Here is an 18768-nt window from a genome sequence, read left to right as displayed (position 1 = left end):
CTGTTCTCCGTAGTGGCTGTATCAATTTATATTCCCACCAACAGTGCAGGAGGGTTCCCTTTTCTCCACACCCTCTCCAGAATTTATTGTTTGTAGATTTTTTGATCATGGCCATTCTGACTGGTGTGAGATGATATCTCACTGTAGTTTTGATTTGCATTTCTCTAATGATTAATGATGTTGAGCATTCTTTCATGTGTTTGTTGGCAATCTGTATATCTTCTTTGGAGAAATGTCTATTTAGGTCTTCTGCCCATCTTTGGATTGGGTTATTTGTTTTATTGATATTGAGCTGCATGAGTTCCTTGTATGTTTTGGAGATTAATCCTTTGTCAGTTGCTTCATTTGCAAATATTTTCTCCCATTCTGAGGGTTGTCTTTTGGTCTTATTTATGGTTTCCTTTGCTGTGCAAAAGCTTTTAAGTTTCATTAGGTCCCATTTTTTTTTCCATTTCTCTAGGAGGTGGGTCAATTCTTGATAACCTCCAAGTCTATGACACATGTTATTTTGGTTCCTCTAGCTATGGACCTCTCTCACTGGAATTAAGTAAGAATTTTCAGATGATTGCTTCTGCCCAGAATCAGCAAACACCCCCAAAGTAAAAGTAAATGCAGAAGTCATCTCAAGTTTTGAGGCCCTCTCCTCCTTAGCTTCTTTGTATCTTATTGTTTCATCAGCTGGCTACAAGTTTTAAACTAATGTTTTTCTCTGTGAATTAATTTTTTAAAGTATTTTTTCTGCAGAAGCACTATAAGCACCAAGCTGCCTGTTGGTAACTAAAAGCAGAACCCTCCAGTCTTCTTGTGAAAAGTTCCCATCAGCATTTGAACACTTTTTAGTTTTCTGGCACAGCCGTATGTTCCAGAGGCTCACATTATATTTTCCCCAGCCCAAACCTAGAATCATTCACTTCTCCAAGACACCTAAGCTTCAATAATAATTAAAGAATAAGTGAGGTTCTGTTGGTGTAAGGAAGTGAACAATTTGTTTTTGTCCAAATTGATTTTAATGTGCTTTGAGTGAAGAAACAAGGTGGATTTATCCAGAAAGTCAGAAACGTCTAAATATTTGATAGATATAAATACTAAACATAAATATTTGGGAGTACTAAGTGCCATGGAGATAGAATAGTCCTGGAGAGTATGTTCAGAGTAAGCAAAGAAAAGGTGGATATTGGAACCCTGTAGAACACTTAATATTTAAGCCACTTCTTAAATGAAAGTCTATATGACTCTTATGATCTAGTCAAGACATAATAATAGTGTAATGCTTATGAAACCAGTAGCACCTCATTTACTTATTCAATTTAGGTAAATTTACTAAAACTAAGTGCCAGTGTCTTATTATAGTTTATATGCATTGCTTATGCATATCTCAGGGGTTCATTTTTAATTAGAAGTGTAAGTGAACAAACACCAGCCTCAGGACACTAAATAAACATGTTGATTCATAAATATATATGTATATTCCAAAATGTCCAAAGAGCTCTCATTGGTAACTACTGAGTGACGAAATAATTGTAACCAATGGATATGTCTTTCAGTGACAAATGAGGGTTATGAAGATTGACGTGCTTTATGTACAAGTTCTGTTCAGACACATCATATTACCATTTGCAGCAATTGCCTATTGCCAATTGCCCAATTTTGATTCCTTTTATAATACTGTCGTATATACTTTAGTCTCATTTTAATGAAAAAAATACTTTGAAGGGTGGATACGTTTTTATCATTACAATTCTTCGATGCTTGGACTATATTGACAGTTGTGTCACTCAAAATATTAATATAAAAAGTTATACAATAAATCAAAGTAATAATTGGATATTAAAGGCTTTTAATCTAGCTTTGGATTACTAGTGCTGCTTTGGATAGTTTTTTTCATCTGCAATATAAGATTTTCTCTTATTTCCTTTCAAGAAATAAAATAAGTTTTCCATAGTATAACTTAAATCTATCTGCTAATCTTTTACTTAATTTATAAAATCTCCAGTATGTTACATTTATTATTGTTATTTAATAAATATTGTGTTAAATAATGTTACTAAGCAATGACATTAATGTCAAAGTCTCAATTTTTTATGTGTAAAATTGTACTTATGTGTATTCTATTTCTTATTATACCTTATTATATTTGTAAAAATAAGCATCTGTTTATGAACATTAGGGATGGATAAATCATTTATGACCTGGAAGAAAGTTTCGATTTATTCAACAAGTATGGTGTCAAAATTATTGCAAATGAGCATCAATAATTATATCAATTTTTATTCTAGTAAATTAAAGACATTCTATACATTAATTTATGATACTAAGTACTGTCCTATCAAACCCATAAATAGTGAAGTCACTCTATCATATAACAATGATAATGATATATAATCATAACTCATATTTTGTCACTAACTTATGGATCAAAAATTTTTTAAACCAAATAGATAAAGCAGTCAGGTTAAAAGAATAAAGCTTGGAACATTTTCTTTCATTTGTGGTGGAAGGCAAGACTTTATTCTAAATCACCTATCTAGGACAAGAGAGAGCCTTGACTGACTCTGATTCATTGCTTTTCCCATTACACATTAACTGGAAAATAAATCCTTCATATCCTTTTATTAAGGAGGTTATAACATGAGCAGAAGCTGTGAAACCAGAAAGTAGAAAAGAAAGGAATTCCCAGAAAGATTCATCTTTGGATAAGCTTTTCAAATGTCAGAGCCAAATGATCTTCACAGAGGTAACTGCTAGTATCACATAGTTTACTGCTGTGCCCTGTAAAGTTATCCTTTAACTTTCCCCTTCTGATACCAAACTCTATAGAAGGAAGTCAACACTACGCACAGCCCACACCTCAGGAATGGGGAGTTATGCTCCCCCTTCTAGAGAGCAAAGTATATACATAAATCATTTGGAACTCTGTGTGGGAAACTTGTCCATTCTCCAACATTTATTTTATGCAGTCATTTATTTATGTCAGTGTAAACTCATGGATAAATCCAATACTACTCTATTTTGTTGCTCAAATTGTTCCAGCTTCTGCCATTGGGAGCTCTCTCATTGACCTCTGTGCTCCTTTGACATATACCATCAGTGTGAGTTTTATTCTTTTTGAGTAGTTTCTTACTTTCTTGACACTACAAGACGCTTAGTGTTCATCTTGTATATTTCCTGCCCTAGCACTAGAACCAGACATTTTCTCAAGGAGCCTTAGATCTTCGTATTGTAGAATGATATTAGAAATCAAACAATGGATGCTATATATGTCCATATCTACTGGAGTATTGTTTCTTTAGGCCCTCTCAGTTAACAAAGCAAAGAAATATACGTATGTATAATAACCCTTATAAATACACATGCATAAATACATACATATACATTCTATATGTAACCATTTGTATCCATATTAGGGTAAACATGAACTTATACTGATGTCTCCAAAGTTACTTTTGGTTATCCATTACCAAAAGATCATTCTAGCCTTCTGCCTTGCTTTCTGTCACCTCCAGCTCTATCAGTGAGAAACCTGGCTTCCAGCATCCACTATTTATTTAAGTAGTAGTTCAATTCAGTATATATCTATAGTGGTATCAGAATTGTTAACCCAAGTGGGAAGCAATTTCATTAACTAGAGTACAGTGCTTATATTCAGTTTATTTTGTCTTTACTCTTACGGATTTTTCACTCATTTCCAAAGTTAGTTAGGTTAACACTTTTTCCACCTACCTCCGTAGATTCTCTTTTTCAGGGTCTGCATTATCCCTGGAATCATTCAACTTCCTAATTATATACTTTAAATTTTTCGTACGTTGAAGTTCAACTAATAACTTTTTGAAAGAAACATTCTCTTGAAAAGCAAATTAATTACCCTTAGGTAAATATAATATGTATAGAAATAACATTTTATACTCTAACTTTGGTTAACCCAGAGACCACATCTATAATAGCTGTATTTTCAAAATGCTTAAGGCAGTATTTACACATAGTGGCTTAACTGAAATAAATAAGGTTTCCATCCATTACAAACCAGTTTCATGCAAAGCAGCAAAGAAAAATTCTTTCCCTCCTCAACTTTCTCTATTAATTTGAGAAAAGAAAAATGGAATGAAGCTGTATGAATCTAAAAGTATCCTTTCCTCTCATTTAAAAATGTTTCCTTTTTGTGTGTGTTTTAAAAATAATTGTCACAGAACCAGTAAAATTCTAATCTTGTTTATTTTGGATGTGGTGAAAAGAAACACATTTAGAAATAAGCCACAAGGCAGTAAAATTGATTTCTGGTTTATCTGGTATAGCTTTGAGTCCCTCATTGAGTCAGGGTGTAATTGATTGCTGGAAGCCTTGTAGCAGTGGTTAAAAATTGATAAATGTTAAAGTGGGCACAATGGTTTATAGCTTCTTAAGAGTTGTGGAACCTCTCTATTTCTCTCATCACCAGCTCTAGATCATGAGGTAAAATTTAAAAGGCTTTTGTCTTTTTCTTTGTAAATTACACTCAGCTATTCAGGAACTCTGTGGCTGAAGGAGACCAGGGGTTTCTTTTAGTTAGATGGGCAAATGTGTGATTTATAAATGCAGACTGTATACTGGTAGTATTTTATTGCTTTTGCATTAGCTACACTAGTTAGAGAAAAAACATTTGACAATCTTTTAGAAATGGCCAACTAACAGTCATTTAAAGTTTAATCTTTAGAAATGGACAGAATATTAAAAATAAATGTACTGAAATTTCTACAGTGTTTCTCTGATTCACAGATTTATAATCATACGTTTTAGGCCTAGAAGAGAAAGAGATAACGAAATCTATCCCACTCTTTTATTGATTTACTACTATTCCTTTGTTATAGAAAGGCCAAAATTTTTTCTTAAAGTCAAAAGATAAAATTCTCAGGACTTCCCCAGTAGTCCAGCGGTAAAGAGTCCACTTTCCAGTGCAGGGGATGCGGGTTCCATCCCTGGTCAGTGAACAAAGATCCCACGTGCCGCGGGGCAACTAAGCCCGTGCGCCACAGCTACTGATCCCATGCACCTCAACTGGAGAGTCCACGTGCCACAAACTACAGAGCCCATGCACTGTGCAGCCTGTGCTCCACAACTTCAGAGCCCACGTGCCCTGGAGCCTGCACACCACAACTAGAGAGAGAAAACCTGCACACCACAACTAGAGGGAAGCCCGCGCACCTCAACTAAAGAGAAGCCCGCGTGCCGCAACGAAGAGCCTGCCCCTTAATGAAAGATCCTGCATACCACAACGAAGAATCCCGTGTTTGCAACTAAGACCCGACACAGCCAAAAAAAAATAAAATTCTCTAATATCTTTCTCCAGTTAAATATGTAACCTTTAGAAAGATTAGTTTTAAGATTACCTAATAGACAAACTATGGCATCCAAATAATTGTTCCTATTCTTTATTTGATAAAGGTGAAATTTCTTACAGTTTAAAAAATATTTCAAATGACACTTGCAAGCATGTAGGAGAGGTTTATACCAAAATATACTTTAATACTTATTTCATAGAGTAACAGAACTCTAATAAAAATATCTTCTATATTAAATTATTAAATTAAACTAAATTTTATATTAAATATCAAACATTTTCTCACAAAAATAAAACTTAAAACTGGTTAACAATAATAAAGTAAATGCTTAAAATTATAGTTCTTACAATTTTTAATGTTTAACCTAAATTTACATTGAAAATAATTTCTAAGAATTACTTTAAAAAACACTTTATAAAAGCATAAATGTGTTTTCTGGGTCTATATTAAAGAGTTCTGCTACTGTTTCCTTTCTAACAACTTAAAAGTAATCTATGAGGTAAACTACCTGGAAATAGAAAAAAAATTATACATAAACCTCACTGCTCATTTCCTCAGGCTGATTTTAGTGGAGGGAGAAGTATGTTACATACCAGTGATGAACTGGTTTAGGTTATTACCTTACACTCCTATATACTAGGTCCCAGGAGTGGCCTGCCACCGTTAGTAATGTTTAATATACACCACTTAAAGAATCTATTTTTTTAATGGATATATGGAGAAACAATAGCATGAAATGCTCCCTCAGGTAACAGAGGTAGAAGGCAGGGCATTCTTGATTTTTAAAATGTTCACAAATTAAATCAACTAACTTGTTCTGCAAATTCAGAGGATACAAGGGGGATACCCTTTTAGAACCTAGAGACATAGAAAATAGATAATGATGTGCTCCAATATCCCATAAACCCATTAAGTTATTATATACTTAAAAATAATACAAGTATATTTCTTTCAGTGAGGCATAAAAGCAATAAAAATGGATTTTATTCTGGTAAGCTTAAGCAGTTCACCCAAGAATACTCCGTAAATATCAACGGACACATAATAATAAATGCACAAGACTGGCAGATGATGTTAATATTCCCAGCGAGACTCCACTGACTAAACCTGGCAATATAAAAAAAATGTACTGTCGTAGTTGGTTCTAAATTCATTTTGCCATCATAGCTGTTTCAAACTCTTAAAATCGTGGATTGGTTAAATGTTAAAGTTTGAAGGACTTAAGATCTGCTCTTCAGTCTTCAGTGTATTCTGAGTTTAATTCAACCTGCATTGTCTGAGGGCCTACAGCATAGAAGGCATTGTTCTTTGGTGCTAAGCAGAATTCAAAGATAAGAGACAATATCCGTGTCTAAAACTTGGCTATTTGTTGGGGAGAGGAATCAGCAAAGGTCTCCTTTAAGGCAGTGGTAAAGAAAACAGAACTATCTATGGGTCACTATATCTATATGTGTTAATTATAATACACTGTGGAGAAAGCATTCTTACTTACTTGAACAGTTCTTATGGAGAAAGAGCTTTTGGAAAGTTTGGGCCATGTGTAATGTATAATGGCAAAATATGAATGGTAAATGGAATTGATATTATCAGAATGTCATATTTGACATAATAAGTAAAAGAAAATAAATACTTATATGTGCATGCATAAATGATTGGAAAGGAATTCACCAAAATGTTGGCTTTCTATTGTTGTTGAAATTACTAGTAATTTGAAAAACTTTTTGTTTTAAACATTTGTACATTCTCTAAATCATCTACAATGAACATGTTTCTATACATAAATTTACTTTATGTACATATATATATATTTGCTTAAGGATTACCTTGTTACAAAGATGATTTAAATTTGCTGATAAATATTTATAAGTTGAAAATAATTACTTTCTAGTATTACTATATTTTTTTCCCTTTGTGCTTTTTTATACAGACAGTATAACATACGTTTTTTAAATGTGCCATTTTTTAAGGTAGACTAAGTTTAAATGCTAGAGGAAGAACTTGGGCCTACATAGAAGAAAATTATTTAAAACCTAGATGGGAAAAATTATTTAATTTCTGTATATGATAATTTCCTCATATATATTATGATGATAGTAATAGGACTGACTTCATAGGGCTGCTGTGAATTTTAAATGAGTTAATATTTGGAAAATATTTAAGAACCTCACAGAGTAACTCTTAATAAATCTTACTATCAGTAGTAAAATTTTATATTTTTTTCTTCTATAATATCTCTCAGTTTTAAAATATCTCTATCAGCCATATAATTTAAATTATCATCATCTGAAGTTACCATTATCCTGAGAGGCATTCCATAATAACTAATTTATACTCAGTATTAATAACTAAACATACCTTTATTGTATAGGTCAGGAAAGAACGATAAAGGGCTGAACTGATGGAGATAAGTAGAAAGTGGGGAAACTAGAGAATTAAGACAGGAAGAGTCCAAAGAAAGAGAGGTAGAGGTGGCAAATTTTAAAAAACAACTAAATAATGAAATTATTTTTCTGATGTCTGACAATGATGCTTGTTCCCAAAGTCTAAATGCAAAATACTTCCTTTTCAGAGTTTTTTTCCACAAACACTGTTTATCAGAAACATTTTTATTGCCTTTATCCTATAAATTGGAGATTCTTTTAGGAAGTACAAACCAAGTACATTCCTGTAGAAGTACATTCCTTAAGAAAGTACATACCAAGGTGAGTAAGGAGGCATCAATTAAATATATTCTATGTGTCTTGGTGAGTCACCTACAATGTTTTATGTATCTTTTTTTATTCAAGTATAGTTGATTTACGATGTTGTGTTATTTCTGCTGAGCAGTGAAGTGATTCAGTTATACATACATGTAGGTTATTTTTCACATTCTTTTCCATTGTGGTCTATCACAGTATATTGAATATAGTTCCCATATGTATCTTTGTAGTATGTAGGATAAGCATATAGTCATTGAGGAATTCTGTGGTATGAAACTTTTAGGCATAGAATCAAAAACAAATTTGCTTTCTTTTATGTAGTATTTAAAATTATGTATTTCTTTCTTTTTTCTTTACTGTCAAGATATATAAGTTATGAGGAGAAATCATAGAAACATTGGTCTTTTCCTCCTACTTCATTTTTTAATCAACATCTGTTATTTATTTAGTTCGGCTCATTATGGCTCTAATCTAGGTGCATTAAAAGATCTGAGCTGCCCGAGATTGCTTCTTACTTTAGCAGTTCAGGTGCCCTGGCTGAAGTCAGGCAGGACTGCTGATTTCAGATCACAGCACCTGTGAGATTATCTATTCCATATGCAACGTCAGAACTGTTTTAATCTAGAGTAATTGACTTGGTGAGGGTGTGGGGTCAGTAGTGTCATTTAACAAATGTAACTTAGTATGATTAGCTGCAGAGAAGAACATTCAGGAGCTAGGGGCCCCTTCAGAATATCCATAAACTTCACAAGTTTAGGTGCTCTGAGATGGATTTTGGAGTGATTACTGTGATCTTTGACAATCTTAGTATATCATTCTCTTGGGCTGCCTTTCAGCAAACTTTCTGTGAACAGAAATCACAGATGATAGATTCATCACAAAAGGCCATGGCATTAAAGCCTTTAAACATTCTCATCTAATAGGGTCACAAAAAAATACTGCTGTTATGGCTCTATGAGTATTCTCTTTTTATTGTAAGATGTTATGGAAAAACCCAAATGAACTTTTTGGCTAACCCAATATAAATCAAGACCAGATACACATGCATGCACATGTACACACACACACCATATATTGTAGAAAATAGTATAGCCAAATTTGTCTTGCACTTATGCGGGACTTTACAGCATGTATTTTACATTCTTAACCTCACTATTGATCTATATTTTATCTACTCTCTTTGTCCTGTTGTCTCATTTTTCCCACCAACATATTTTAATATCACCTATTTCAGCCATCTTTTGGAACAAAGATGGTACAAATTAAATTTAATAAGCTGCTCTGTGGTCATAGGCAAACTGCAATCTCTTTTCTGAAGATTAATCAAGTTAATGAAGGGATGTAAAATCAGATACTACAAAGAAGAGTTAGGAATTGGAGCTTTTTAGCCTAGAGGGGCCTGACAGTGAAATTGCTTGACACTGCTGCTGTTTGTAACATACAGCTAGATTGGTCAACTGGGACAGGACAGAAGAATAATCAGTTTGGTCCATCGCTGACTCCTAGAAAGTTCTGCATTGCTGCACCCACCAGGGGATGGAGATTTTGAGGCCAAGTTTTACCAACGTGGCTTATGTATCCCTCTATAACTTGGTTACCTTGCAAAATGTTAGTCCTTCTAATTATCAGTTTCCTCCATAGATTCACTCATACTTTATCCTCATACTCTTCTGGACTCCTGTTTCTTGATTTTATTTCTCCAGTGCATTCACTGTGTCTTTTGGAATACGAACAAGTGAATATTTCCACATCTTCAACCTTATCAATGAACTTTCACTACTTCATCTTAAGATCTTAAAAGTAAATAACTGTGCCAATATTCCACCCTCCCCAACACACACACACAAAGGTCTAGAGATGGAATTGACAGCTCTTGCAATGCCATGCCACTATCAATTCTGTTCTACCCTAGGTAGACATTTTGAGTACCATGGATTCTTACCTCCCTTTTGGCCTATGAATATCCAATCATTTTTCCCACTGTACAACTGGAAAGAACTTCTTAAAGCACTAGGTATATCACTCCCTGACTTAAATTCCTTTAACTTATTTATTATCCTGCATATAAAATCCCAACTTTTACCATTACTGACAGGGACTTTCTTGTTCTAATTCCATGTTAGATTTCAACATTAACCACCTGATCTGCTTGAGGTTTATTGAATTGCTGACACTTCCCAAAACATGCCTTGTTCTCTTTCACTTTGGGGCCTTCAAGACCTCAGCTTTGCTCTCTCTCTGGAAGGCTCTCCTTCTTGCCCTGAAGCATTTAGAGGGCTTATTTTACAAAAACTTTTATTTTCATATAATATTGTATTACTTTAAGGTGTACAACAGAAGACTTTGATATATGTATATATTACAAAATGATTACCACAATAAATTTATTTAATATCCATCACCTCACATAGTTACATCCTTTCCTTGATCTGACCCTACTTCAATAAAATAATCCTTGTTATTGACTATCTCCAGAAGTACACTAGAAAATCCCTAGGGGTGGGGATTTTATAACCAGCATTCAGTGTCATAAGAGATACTCAATTGATATTTAAATGCATTGAATTAAATTTAATAACTGCATACAAATAACTGGCTCTGACATGAAAGGAGGGATAGGTTTGTTTTATTTAATGTAAAGTAGTAGAAATGAAACCAATGAATTAGTGGGGAATATATTTTAACTGAAAATACTAGAAAACTTCCAACATAGTTATCTAAAAATGGACTATGCTATCTAGAGAAACAGTAAGTTTCTCACCACTAGAATTAAAATATGCTCTAGATTAGCAGTCTCCAAACTTTGCTGCTTGTGTGCAGGCCTCTATTAGTTTCTTGTTTAATGAGACATACTGTATATATATATATATATATATATATATATATATATATATATGTATATACACACACACACACATACATGTGTGTGTGTTCGTAAATTTATGTGTGTATATATGTTTGTGTGTATACTATCGTGTTAGTATATTATAAACGTCATAGAACATGCCATAAAATACAATACAAAAGAAATACTGTTATGGACTGAAAGTTTGTGTTTCCCCAATTCCGCATATTGAAGCCCTAACTCCCAACGTGGCTGCATTTGGAGATGGGCCTCTAAGGAAGTAATTAAGGGTAAGTCAGGTCGTAAGAATGGATTAGTGTCCTTATAAGAATAGAAACCAGAGAGCTTTTTCTCTCTCTCTCTCTATCTCTCTCTCTCTTTCTCTCTGCCATGTGTTGCTATGTGAGGACATAACAAGTAGGCAGCTGTCTACAAGCCAGGAAGAGAGCTCTCACCAGGAACTAAATTGGCTGACACTTTTTTTTTTTTTTTTTTTTTTTTTTTTGCGGTACGCGGGCCTCTCACTGTTGTGGCCTCTCCCGTTGCGGAGCACAGGCTCCGGACACGCAGGCTCCGCGGCCATGGCTCACAGGCCCAGCCACTCCGCAGCATGTGGGATCCTCCCGGACCGGGGCACGAACCCATGTCCCCTGCATCGGCAGGCGGACTCTCAACCATTGCGCCACCAGGGAAGCCCTGGCTGACACTTTGATCTTGGACTTTCCCAGCTTCCAGAATTATGATAAATACATTTCTGTTGTTCAAGCCACTCATTTATGGTATTTTATTATGCAGCCTGAGCAAACTAATACAGATGACTTAGAAAATAATTATAAAAAGAATCTCTACCATTTTCTTCCAGTGTATTAATGTATTGCTTTGTGTGTCACCCTGGGTTCTTGCTCTCCATTTGGAAATCATTTTGAGACTAATTAAATCTTAAACATGTGATAATATTCTTATACAATTACAGTTTATAATTTTGGTTTGAAAATCTTATTTTGGGAATAATATTGAATTTAAACACATTAGAAAATGTGTTTAGTGTGCTGTACTTTAATTATGCAACTAAGTGATTAATGGAGGTATTCAGCATTTTCTATATGTTGGTGAATATGCTTCAGTGGCTTATAATCAAAACATTGTAAGTCAGCACTCATGAGGTATGGCATGATACAAAAGAGCATCATTTTGTTAACCTACTAATCATAGGTTTTCACTCTTACTGGTTAAACTTAGTTCCCATAACTCCATAAGGCATTCAATAACATCTACTTCCAAATCATGAAACATTGTTCTGATGAAAGGAAGATGAAAACACAAAATTCTTTACTAGAGGAAATGCATATCCCTAGAGTCTCTCAGTTAGAAACTCCTCCAACTTACATTTTTGTGTGTTTGGAAGGACACCAGACAATTCATGGGGAAGACCTCTGCTCCTCCAAATTATCAGAAATATATAAATAAATTTAACTTCCCAAATATTTAGTGTATCCATGATTAGATAATCTATTTGAAATGTTATTTCAAGAATTAACATCATATTGTGGCCAACAATTTTATGAGGTCTTTTCAGTTCTCATAAAATCATTTCTAAAACCGTTCCCATTCTTACACTCAGAAACTGTACTGTGTTCTGTTTTGATCTTTATAATCTATTTTTTTTTAACTCACATTGTATTTTTTCTAGTCTCTAGCCCAAAGCAAATCAATACTTTCTTCTACTCTTCTTTCTTTCTTCTTGTATATAAATGATTCTAGAGAGTGGAACAGAGGGGGAGAGAGAGGACAAGAAAAAAATGCGGAATTTACAAACATTACAGAGAACTTATACTTTTTCATAATGAAAGGAATAAATTTTTTTAATGAATTTAACTATTTATTTATTTTTGGCTGCATTGGGTCTTTGTTGCTTGCACAGGTTTCTCTAGTTGCAGTGAGCGGGGCTACTCTTTGTTGTGGTGCACGGGCTTCTCATTGCAGTGGCTTCTCTTGTTGTGGAGCACAGGGTCTAGGCACATGGGCTTCAGTAGTTGTGGCACGTGAGCTCAGTAGTTGTGGCTCTAGAGCGCAGGCTTAGTAGTTGTGGTGCACGGGCTTAGTTGCTCCACGGCATGTGGGATTTTCCCGGACCAGGGCTCAAACCCATGTCCCTTGCATTGGCAGGCAGATTCTTAACCACTATGCCACCAGGGAAGTCCCAGGAATAAATATTTCTAAGGTATAATTGGTGCCATAGATTCATGCCCTAACATAGATTTTATGCCGTGTGCTTGGGACTCCACCCTGACAAATCTGAGTTTGAAAAGATGTAGAGGCCTCTTGAATACTGGCTTTTCTGGGGAGGAAAAGCCAGATCTGAGGTTTCCAGTCCTAGTTGTCACAGATGTAATCTGTTCACACCGTGCTGTTCGCTAGCTTAGATTAGTCATACTTTTTTTTTAAAACTCCCTGGGTGTGCATCATTACCTCACCACATTCTGAAATGTCTATCAGAACCTTTGCCAGAGCAAATTTACAAAAATGTAATAATGCTCTGTCTTAACCATCACTACCAAATTTTGCTAAAGAAAAACATTTGTTTGTAAAGAGCTTGTCATTTTTCTTAAGGGAAAAGTTGAAAACATCATGAATGTCCAAGAGAAAGAGAGTGGTGGAATTCAAGAATATTGTATCTATGCAATGGAAAAGTATTTCACCATAAAAGATGATGATTTTGAAGAATATTTGGTGAGAAATATTTGGAAAACTGCTTTTAGTGTAAACTGGAAAAAGGAAAATGAGAATGGGTCAAACAGTATTGTCTCAATTTTATAGAACACATACATATTTTACACACACGGAATATTTTTAAAATGTGAATGCTTAGCTAATGCTAAAGTATTAATAGCTCTTAAATCTTGATGTTTCACTCATCTGTTATTTTTAACATCAATTTTTAAGCTTGTGTTTTTTAATGCTACTGCAACATGTAATATGTTTATATTCAGAAAAACATTGTTAAATAACCCATGCGCAGTCTCTGTCATCTCCTTAATCTAGGTGTAGGTGGTTATTTTTATCTAGAATTCCAACTCTGATTTATGCATAATGGCTGCCTGGTACACTGACTTCAAAATAAATCTGAGGCTAATCAGGAAAGATAATGTGGTCAATTAACAGTGGCTGCCATTGTTCAAGAAGAGCAGGTGGGGTATGGAGCCCCATATTTGTCATCCTTTCTGAAAGACATTTGCTTTTCCCTTTACATTTAAAAAAACAGATGAGTTATTTTATTTACATTTTAGAACACATGGTCCATATTTTCAACTTTCCCTAATAATACTACAACTCATTTGGTAGAAACACCAGTCACACATATAGAGTAATGTCTGATTTTTGATAAGACATTAATAGGAAGACCATAATATGAAGAACATTATGAAAATAAATGTATAAAATGAAGAGATTGTGGCTTGCACCTAGACTAACTACTACTCTATCAGGAAGTTGGATCAATTTCTTTCCCTCTGAAAGTGACACATGGGCCTTGCTAAAGAAAGTTTCAATCTTATAGCACTTCAGAATTTTTATTACAGTGGAATACTGTAAAACTATATTTATATGACTCTGTGGGGAAAAGGCATATTATATATAAACCCATTTCTTAAATATTTACAACTTAATCAAAGTAGCTTTAACATATATATTATTTTGGGGTATTAATATTTTTCCAAAAATATCTTTTTTGTTTGCTTAAAAAAAAACCCTTAAATTTAGAGTACTCTTAATCAGTCTTTAGTACACAGACTATTTTATTTCTCATTTCAAAACCTATTTACTCAGACGCTTCATGAATTTATTAATAGGTGTTCCAAGATTTCCTTTTTTTGTGACTCAACTATTACTCCCTTTCGTCTTAGCATAGTACATGAATCCTCAGGGCTTCCTTACTCAGACCTCATGGGCTAGTCATAAATATAAATGTTGAGAGAGAGAGAGGGAAAGAGAGAAAATCAGGAGGTCCTTTTTACCAAAAGGACCCTTGATTTCTTATTTTAACTCCTTCTTGTGTTATTCACACATAGCAGGATGTGTTCCAGGTCACTTCTGTGTTGTGCACATGCCTGCATAGTTTTCATTGGGGCATCATGCCTGGGTTCCCAAGTTTTAGAATTCTTTTGATATACACTTCATTTCCAGCTACTGTGACCAAGATAAGATCACTAGGCCAGTGTGTTTGAGGTTAGAGGGAGCTTCTCGCCTGGGACACAACTGTGCCAGTACTAGCATTCTTCTAATATTCAAATTCGGTGTTGAGCCAGAGTCACTAGCCCAGACCCCTTCCTTTATAATAATTTTCCATTTGGGATCAATAGTGACTCTCTCTGCTTTAAAATGCAGCTGGAAACATCTCAAGCTATCAGTGAGGTTTGAGTCACTTTGAAAGGATTGGTGCTTTAATCCATTTCTTTTGAGAAAGTTCCTAGGATAATATGTAAATCTACTGATATTCTTTTCTTATACCTAGCTTTTTATACCAAGGAGTTATGTCTTTAAGAATGTCACTAGATATCTATTTCCTAACATAACTGAGGCCACAGATTAGCATAGAAAATTAAAAAATGAACATCTGTCCAAGACAAAATTTTCCTTACATTCTATCATAGAAATGATTGGCAAAACATAAGTTTTGTCTTGAATAAGGTATCATACCTGGTAATTGTTGTCTTGATGACATGGCATTACCATTATGGCTATAATAAATTATACTGGCCCCCCTCCCTTAACCTGGAAATATCGATTCATCCTTCAAAGCTTAATTCAAAGAATTACTGTCTCTAAAGTTTTAGCAAACAATGAAGTAGAATTTCACCATTTAATGGGTTCGTAAACTGCCTTCTTTATAGCTTATGGTACATATGTTTGCCATATAAATTCTCCATTTGAGCTAAATTGCCACAGCTGCTATAACACCTCTTTGCCCATCTTTGAGGCAAAAAATCTAGAACACTATAACTTTTTCAAAATAAAGGCTAATTTCTCTCCAAAGCCAAAAGAACATGTTTTTTTCTCCCATAATTATAGAGTAATAGGAAGAGAAAAAAATGTATAGGCTAGTATTCAAAGGGTGTTACAGACACAAATGTGAGTGATTTTTTTTCATTCTTATAGGAAGAACCCTATGTCAAGCACCTACATTAACAACTCATATTCAAGAATGATGCAAGGAACTGTGTTATCAAAAAGGAGAAGCTCTTAGCGACAAGAACCATGGTTACCATGCAACACTATCAGTAAGTATATTATCCTTCTTTTTTTTTTTTTTTTTTGTTTTTGCGGTACGCGGGCCTCTCACTGCTGCAGCCTCTCCCGTTGCAGAGCACAGTCTCCGGACGCGCAGGCTCAGCGGCCATGGCTCACGGGCCCAGCCGCTCCACGGCATGTGGGACCTTCCCAGACCGGGGCAGGAACCCGTGTCCCCTGCATCGGCAGGAGGACTCCCAACCACTGCACCACCAGGGAAGCCCCTATCCTTCTTTAGGCATATTCCAGACATATATAGCAAAAATATATTTTTTACATTAAACCAAAGTGCAACAGAATAGATGATTCCAAGAAGAAACTAACATCCTTGCAAACCTCCTTGCAAAAGACAATACTGATATGATATTCACAAGATTAAACTGGCAGATTTAAAGCAGCAATCACAAAAATTAAGTCACCCATGAAACACAATAAAGTGAAAATACATTTAAAAATCAATCCTAGAAAATTCTCCCAGTGAAGAAGGGACACCACATAATTTTAAATTTTCAGTAATATTTGCCTGATATGCTGATGTGATTATCAAGCTTCTTGAGTAAAACTGATTTATAATACAGTGGGGATTTTCAGTTGAAAGGGGAAGAAGTCTTGATGTAGGAGTGCTTTGAAATATATGGAGTTCCTAGGCTTTACTCCTACAAGATCATAGGCTTGAAATTAAATTAAGTCCTTAGAATATTAAGCAAAATAAATTGATTGCAACTTATTTCATCCGTTGAATGCTTATTATTTTTTTAAATGATTAATTGAGATATGTAATTCTCTTAGGTACACCTATGGTGATATACATAAATAAGCAATAGAAATCTTTTAACCTGCAGGAACATAATCCATACTTTTGCACTAAATTGTTTCCAACTCATCTGTCTTCCCTCTTTTCTTATTATTTTAGAGCAGTGACTGTTACTTTTGGAAACTTCTCCAGATAAAATCAATTTACCCTCTTAAGATGTAGAACTTTTTGATAAGAGAAACACAGTTTACAACCTCCTATTAGGACCTTAATCAAGTGATAATCTTATTCTCTCATTTACTATTTGCATGGCAAGACTGGAATTTGGGGCCAAAATCTCATTAATGCATATAATTAAATATTTTAAATCTCAAAATTCTAGTCTGTTTCTGCTATCACACGTTCTTTTTTTTTATTTCTTTGCGGGGGCCTCTCACTGTTGTGGCCTCTCCTGTTGCGGAGCACAGGCTCCGGATGCGCAGGCTCAGCGACCATGGCTCACGGGCCTAGCCGCTCCACGGCATGTGGGATCTTCCCGGACTGGGGCACGAACCCGTGTCCCCTGCATCGGCAGGCGGACTCTCAACCACTGTGCCACCAGGGAAGCCCCCCACACGTTCTTTTAGGAGCATAATTCTTACTCCCCTCTTACCATGACAATACCTTTTTATACTGATAGTATTAGTTTATGCCAATCATTTAAAAATTAAAATGATAGAGAATAGTATTAAGACAATCACCTGAAGTTTCACTCAAAGACAACCAATGTAAATATTTGGTGACATCTGGCATAACTCTCTATCCATAGATATATGCACTTATATACCATTTTTACATAAATGGTAATAATTACTAAAGTGAACACTTTTAAAAAATATTTTTTCATTCCTTTTTACTAACCTCCCCATTTCCCTCCCTTTTTTCTATTTACACATTCCCCATCTTCAGTGGCCAATACTAAGGAATCTGTTGGTATTTTTCTATATTTTAATTGCATTATTTTAAATTTCAAACATATTTTTACATTTTTAGAATTTGTAATTTGTTTTTGCAGACATGAGAGCACAGTTCTTATACTTGAACTTAGTTTGCTTTTCTCATTTAACACATATAACAGGCATCCCTCTGGGTCAGTGGGGATAGTTTTAACTAAATCTTCATAAACACTAAATAAAATTCTTTAGTAATATGATTTATTCCAAAATTTGACTATTAATTTACATTCATTTTTTTTAACTATAAAAGTGTTGCAATAAGCAACTTTTTCAAATTTTCTTAGGTGCTAATGTCTTTATTTTGATAGAGTCTCAAGGGTGAGACTGCTGTGTTATAGGGAATGTACATTTTTAAAACTTATACTATCAGAATATTTTCATTAAAAAATGATAACATTTCACATTCCCAAAGCAATATATGTAAATGCCCTTTCCCCACATTCCCACCGGCAGTGGCTGGTGGGTTTCTGATAGCAATGTATTTGATTTTTTGCACGATGTTATTCAGGTATCCAATTTCATTTTCATTCCATAGGAATAAGCAAAAGTCCCTGGAGCATTTATTAAAAATCTGCCAATGCCACTGATATTCAGGGAAACATTGGTCTTATCTCAGATGTCCACATGCATCTATTCTTGGACTTAATCATTCTGTTCTATTTGTCTAGTCCAATTCCAATATCATGTAATAATATTTTAACCTAGCTTCAGTAAACTGTGGTGTCTAATAGAACAAGTCCCCACACTTACTTCTTAATGATAGTGTGGACCAACCTTGATTTTTTTTCCATATAAATTTTAGTATTAGTTTGTCAATTCCACTAAAAAAGACCAGTTTGGATTTTCATTGAAATTGCATGAAATATAAACCATTTTA

The sequence above is a fragment of the Mesoplodon mirus genome, assembly GCF_964341445.2.
Source record: "Mesoplodon mirus genome assembly, chromosome: 14".
NCBI classification, from domain to species: Eukaryota; Metazoa; Chordata; class Mammalia; order Artiodactyla; family Ziphiidae; genus Mesoplodon; species Mesoplodon mirus.
This window is presented reverse-complemented; position numbering follows the sequence as displayed.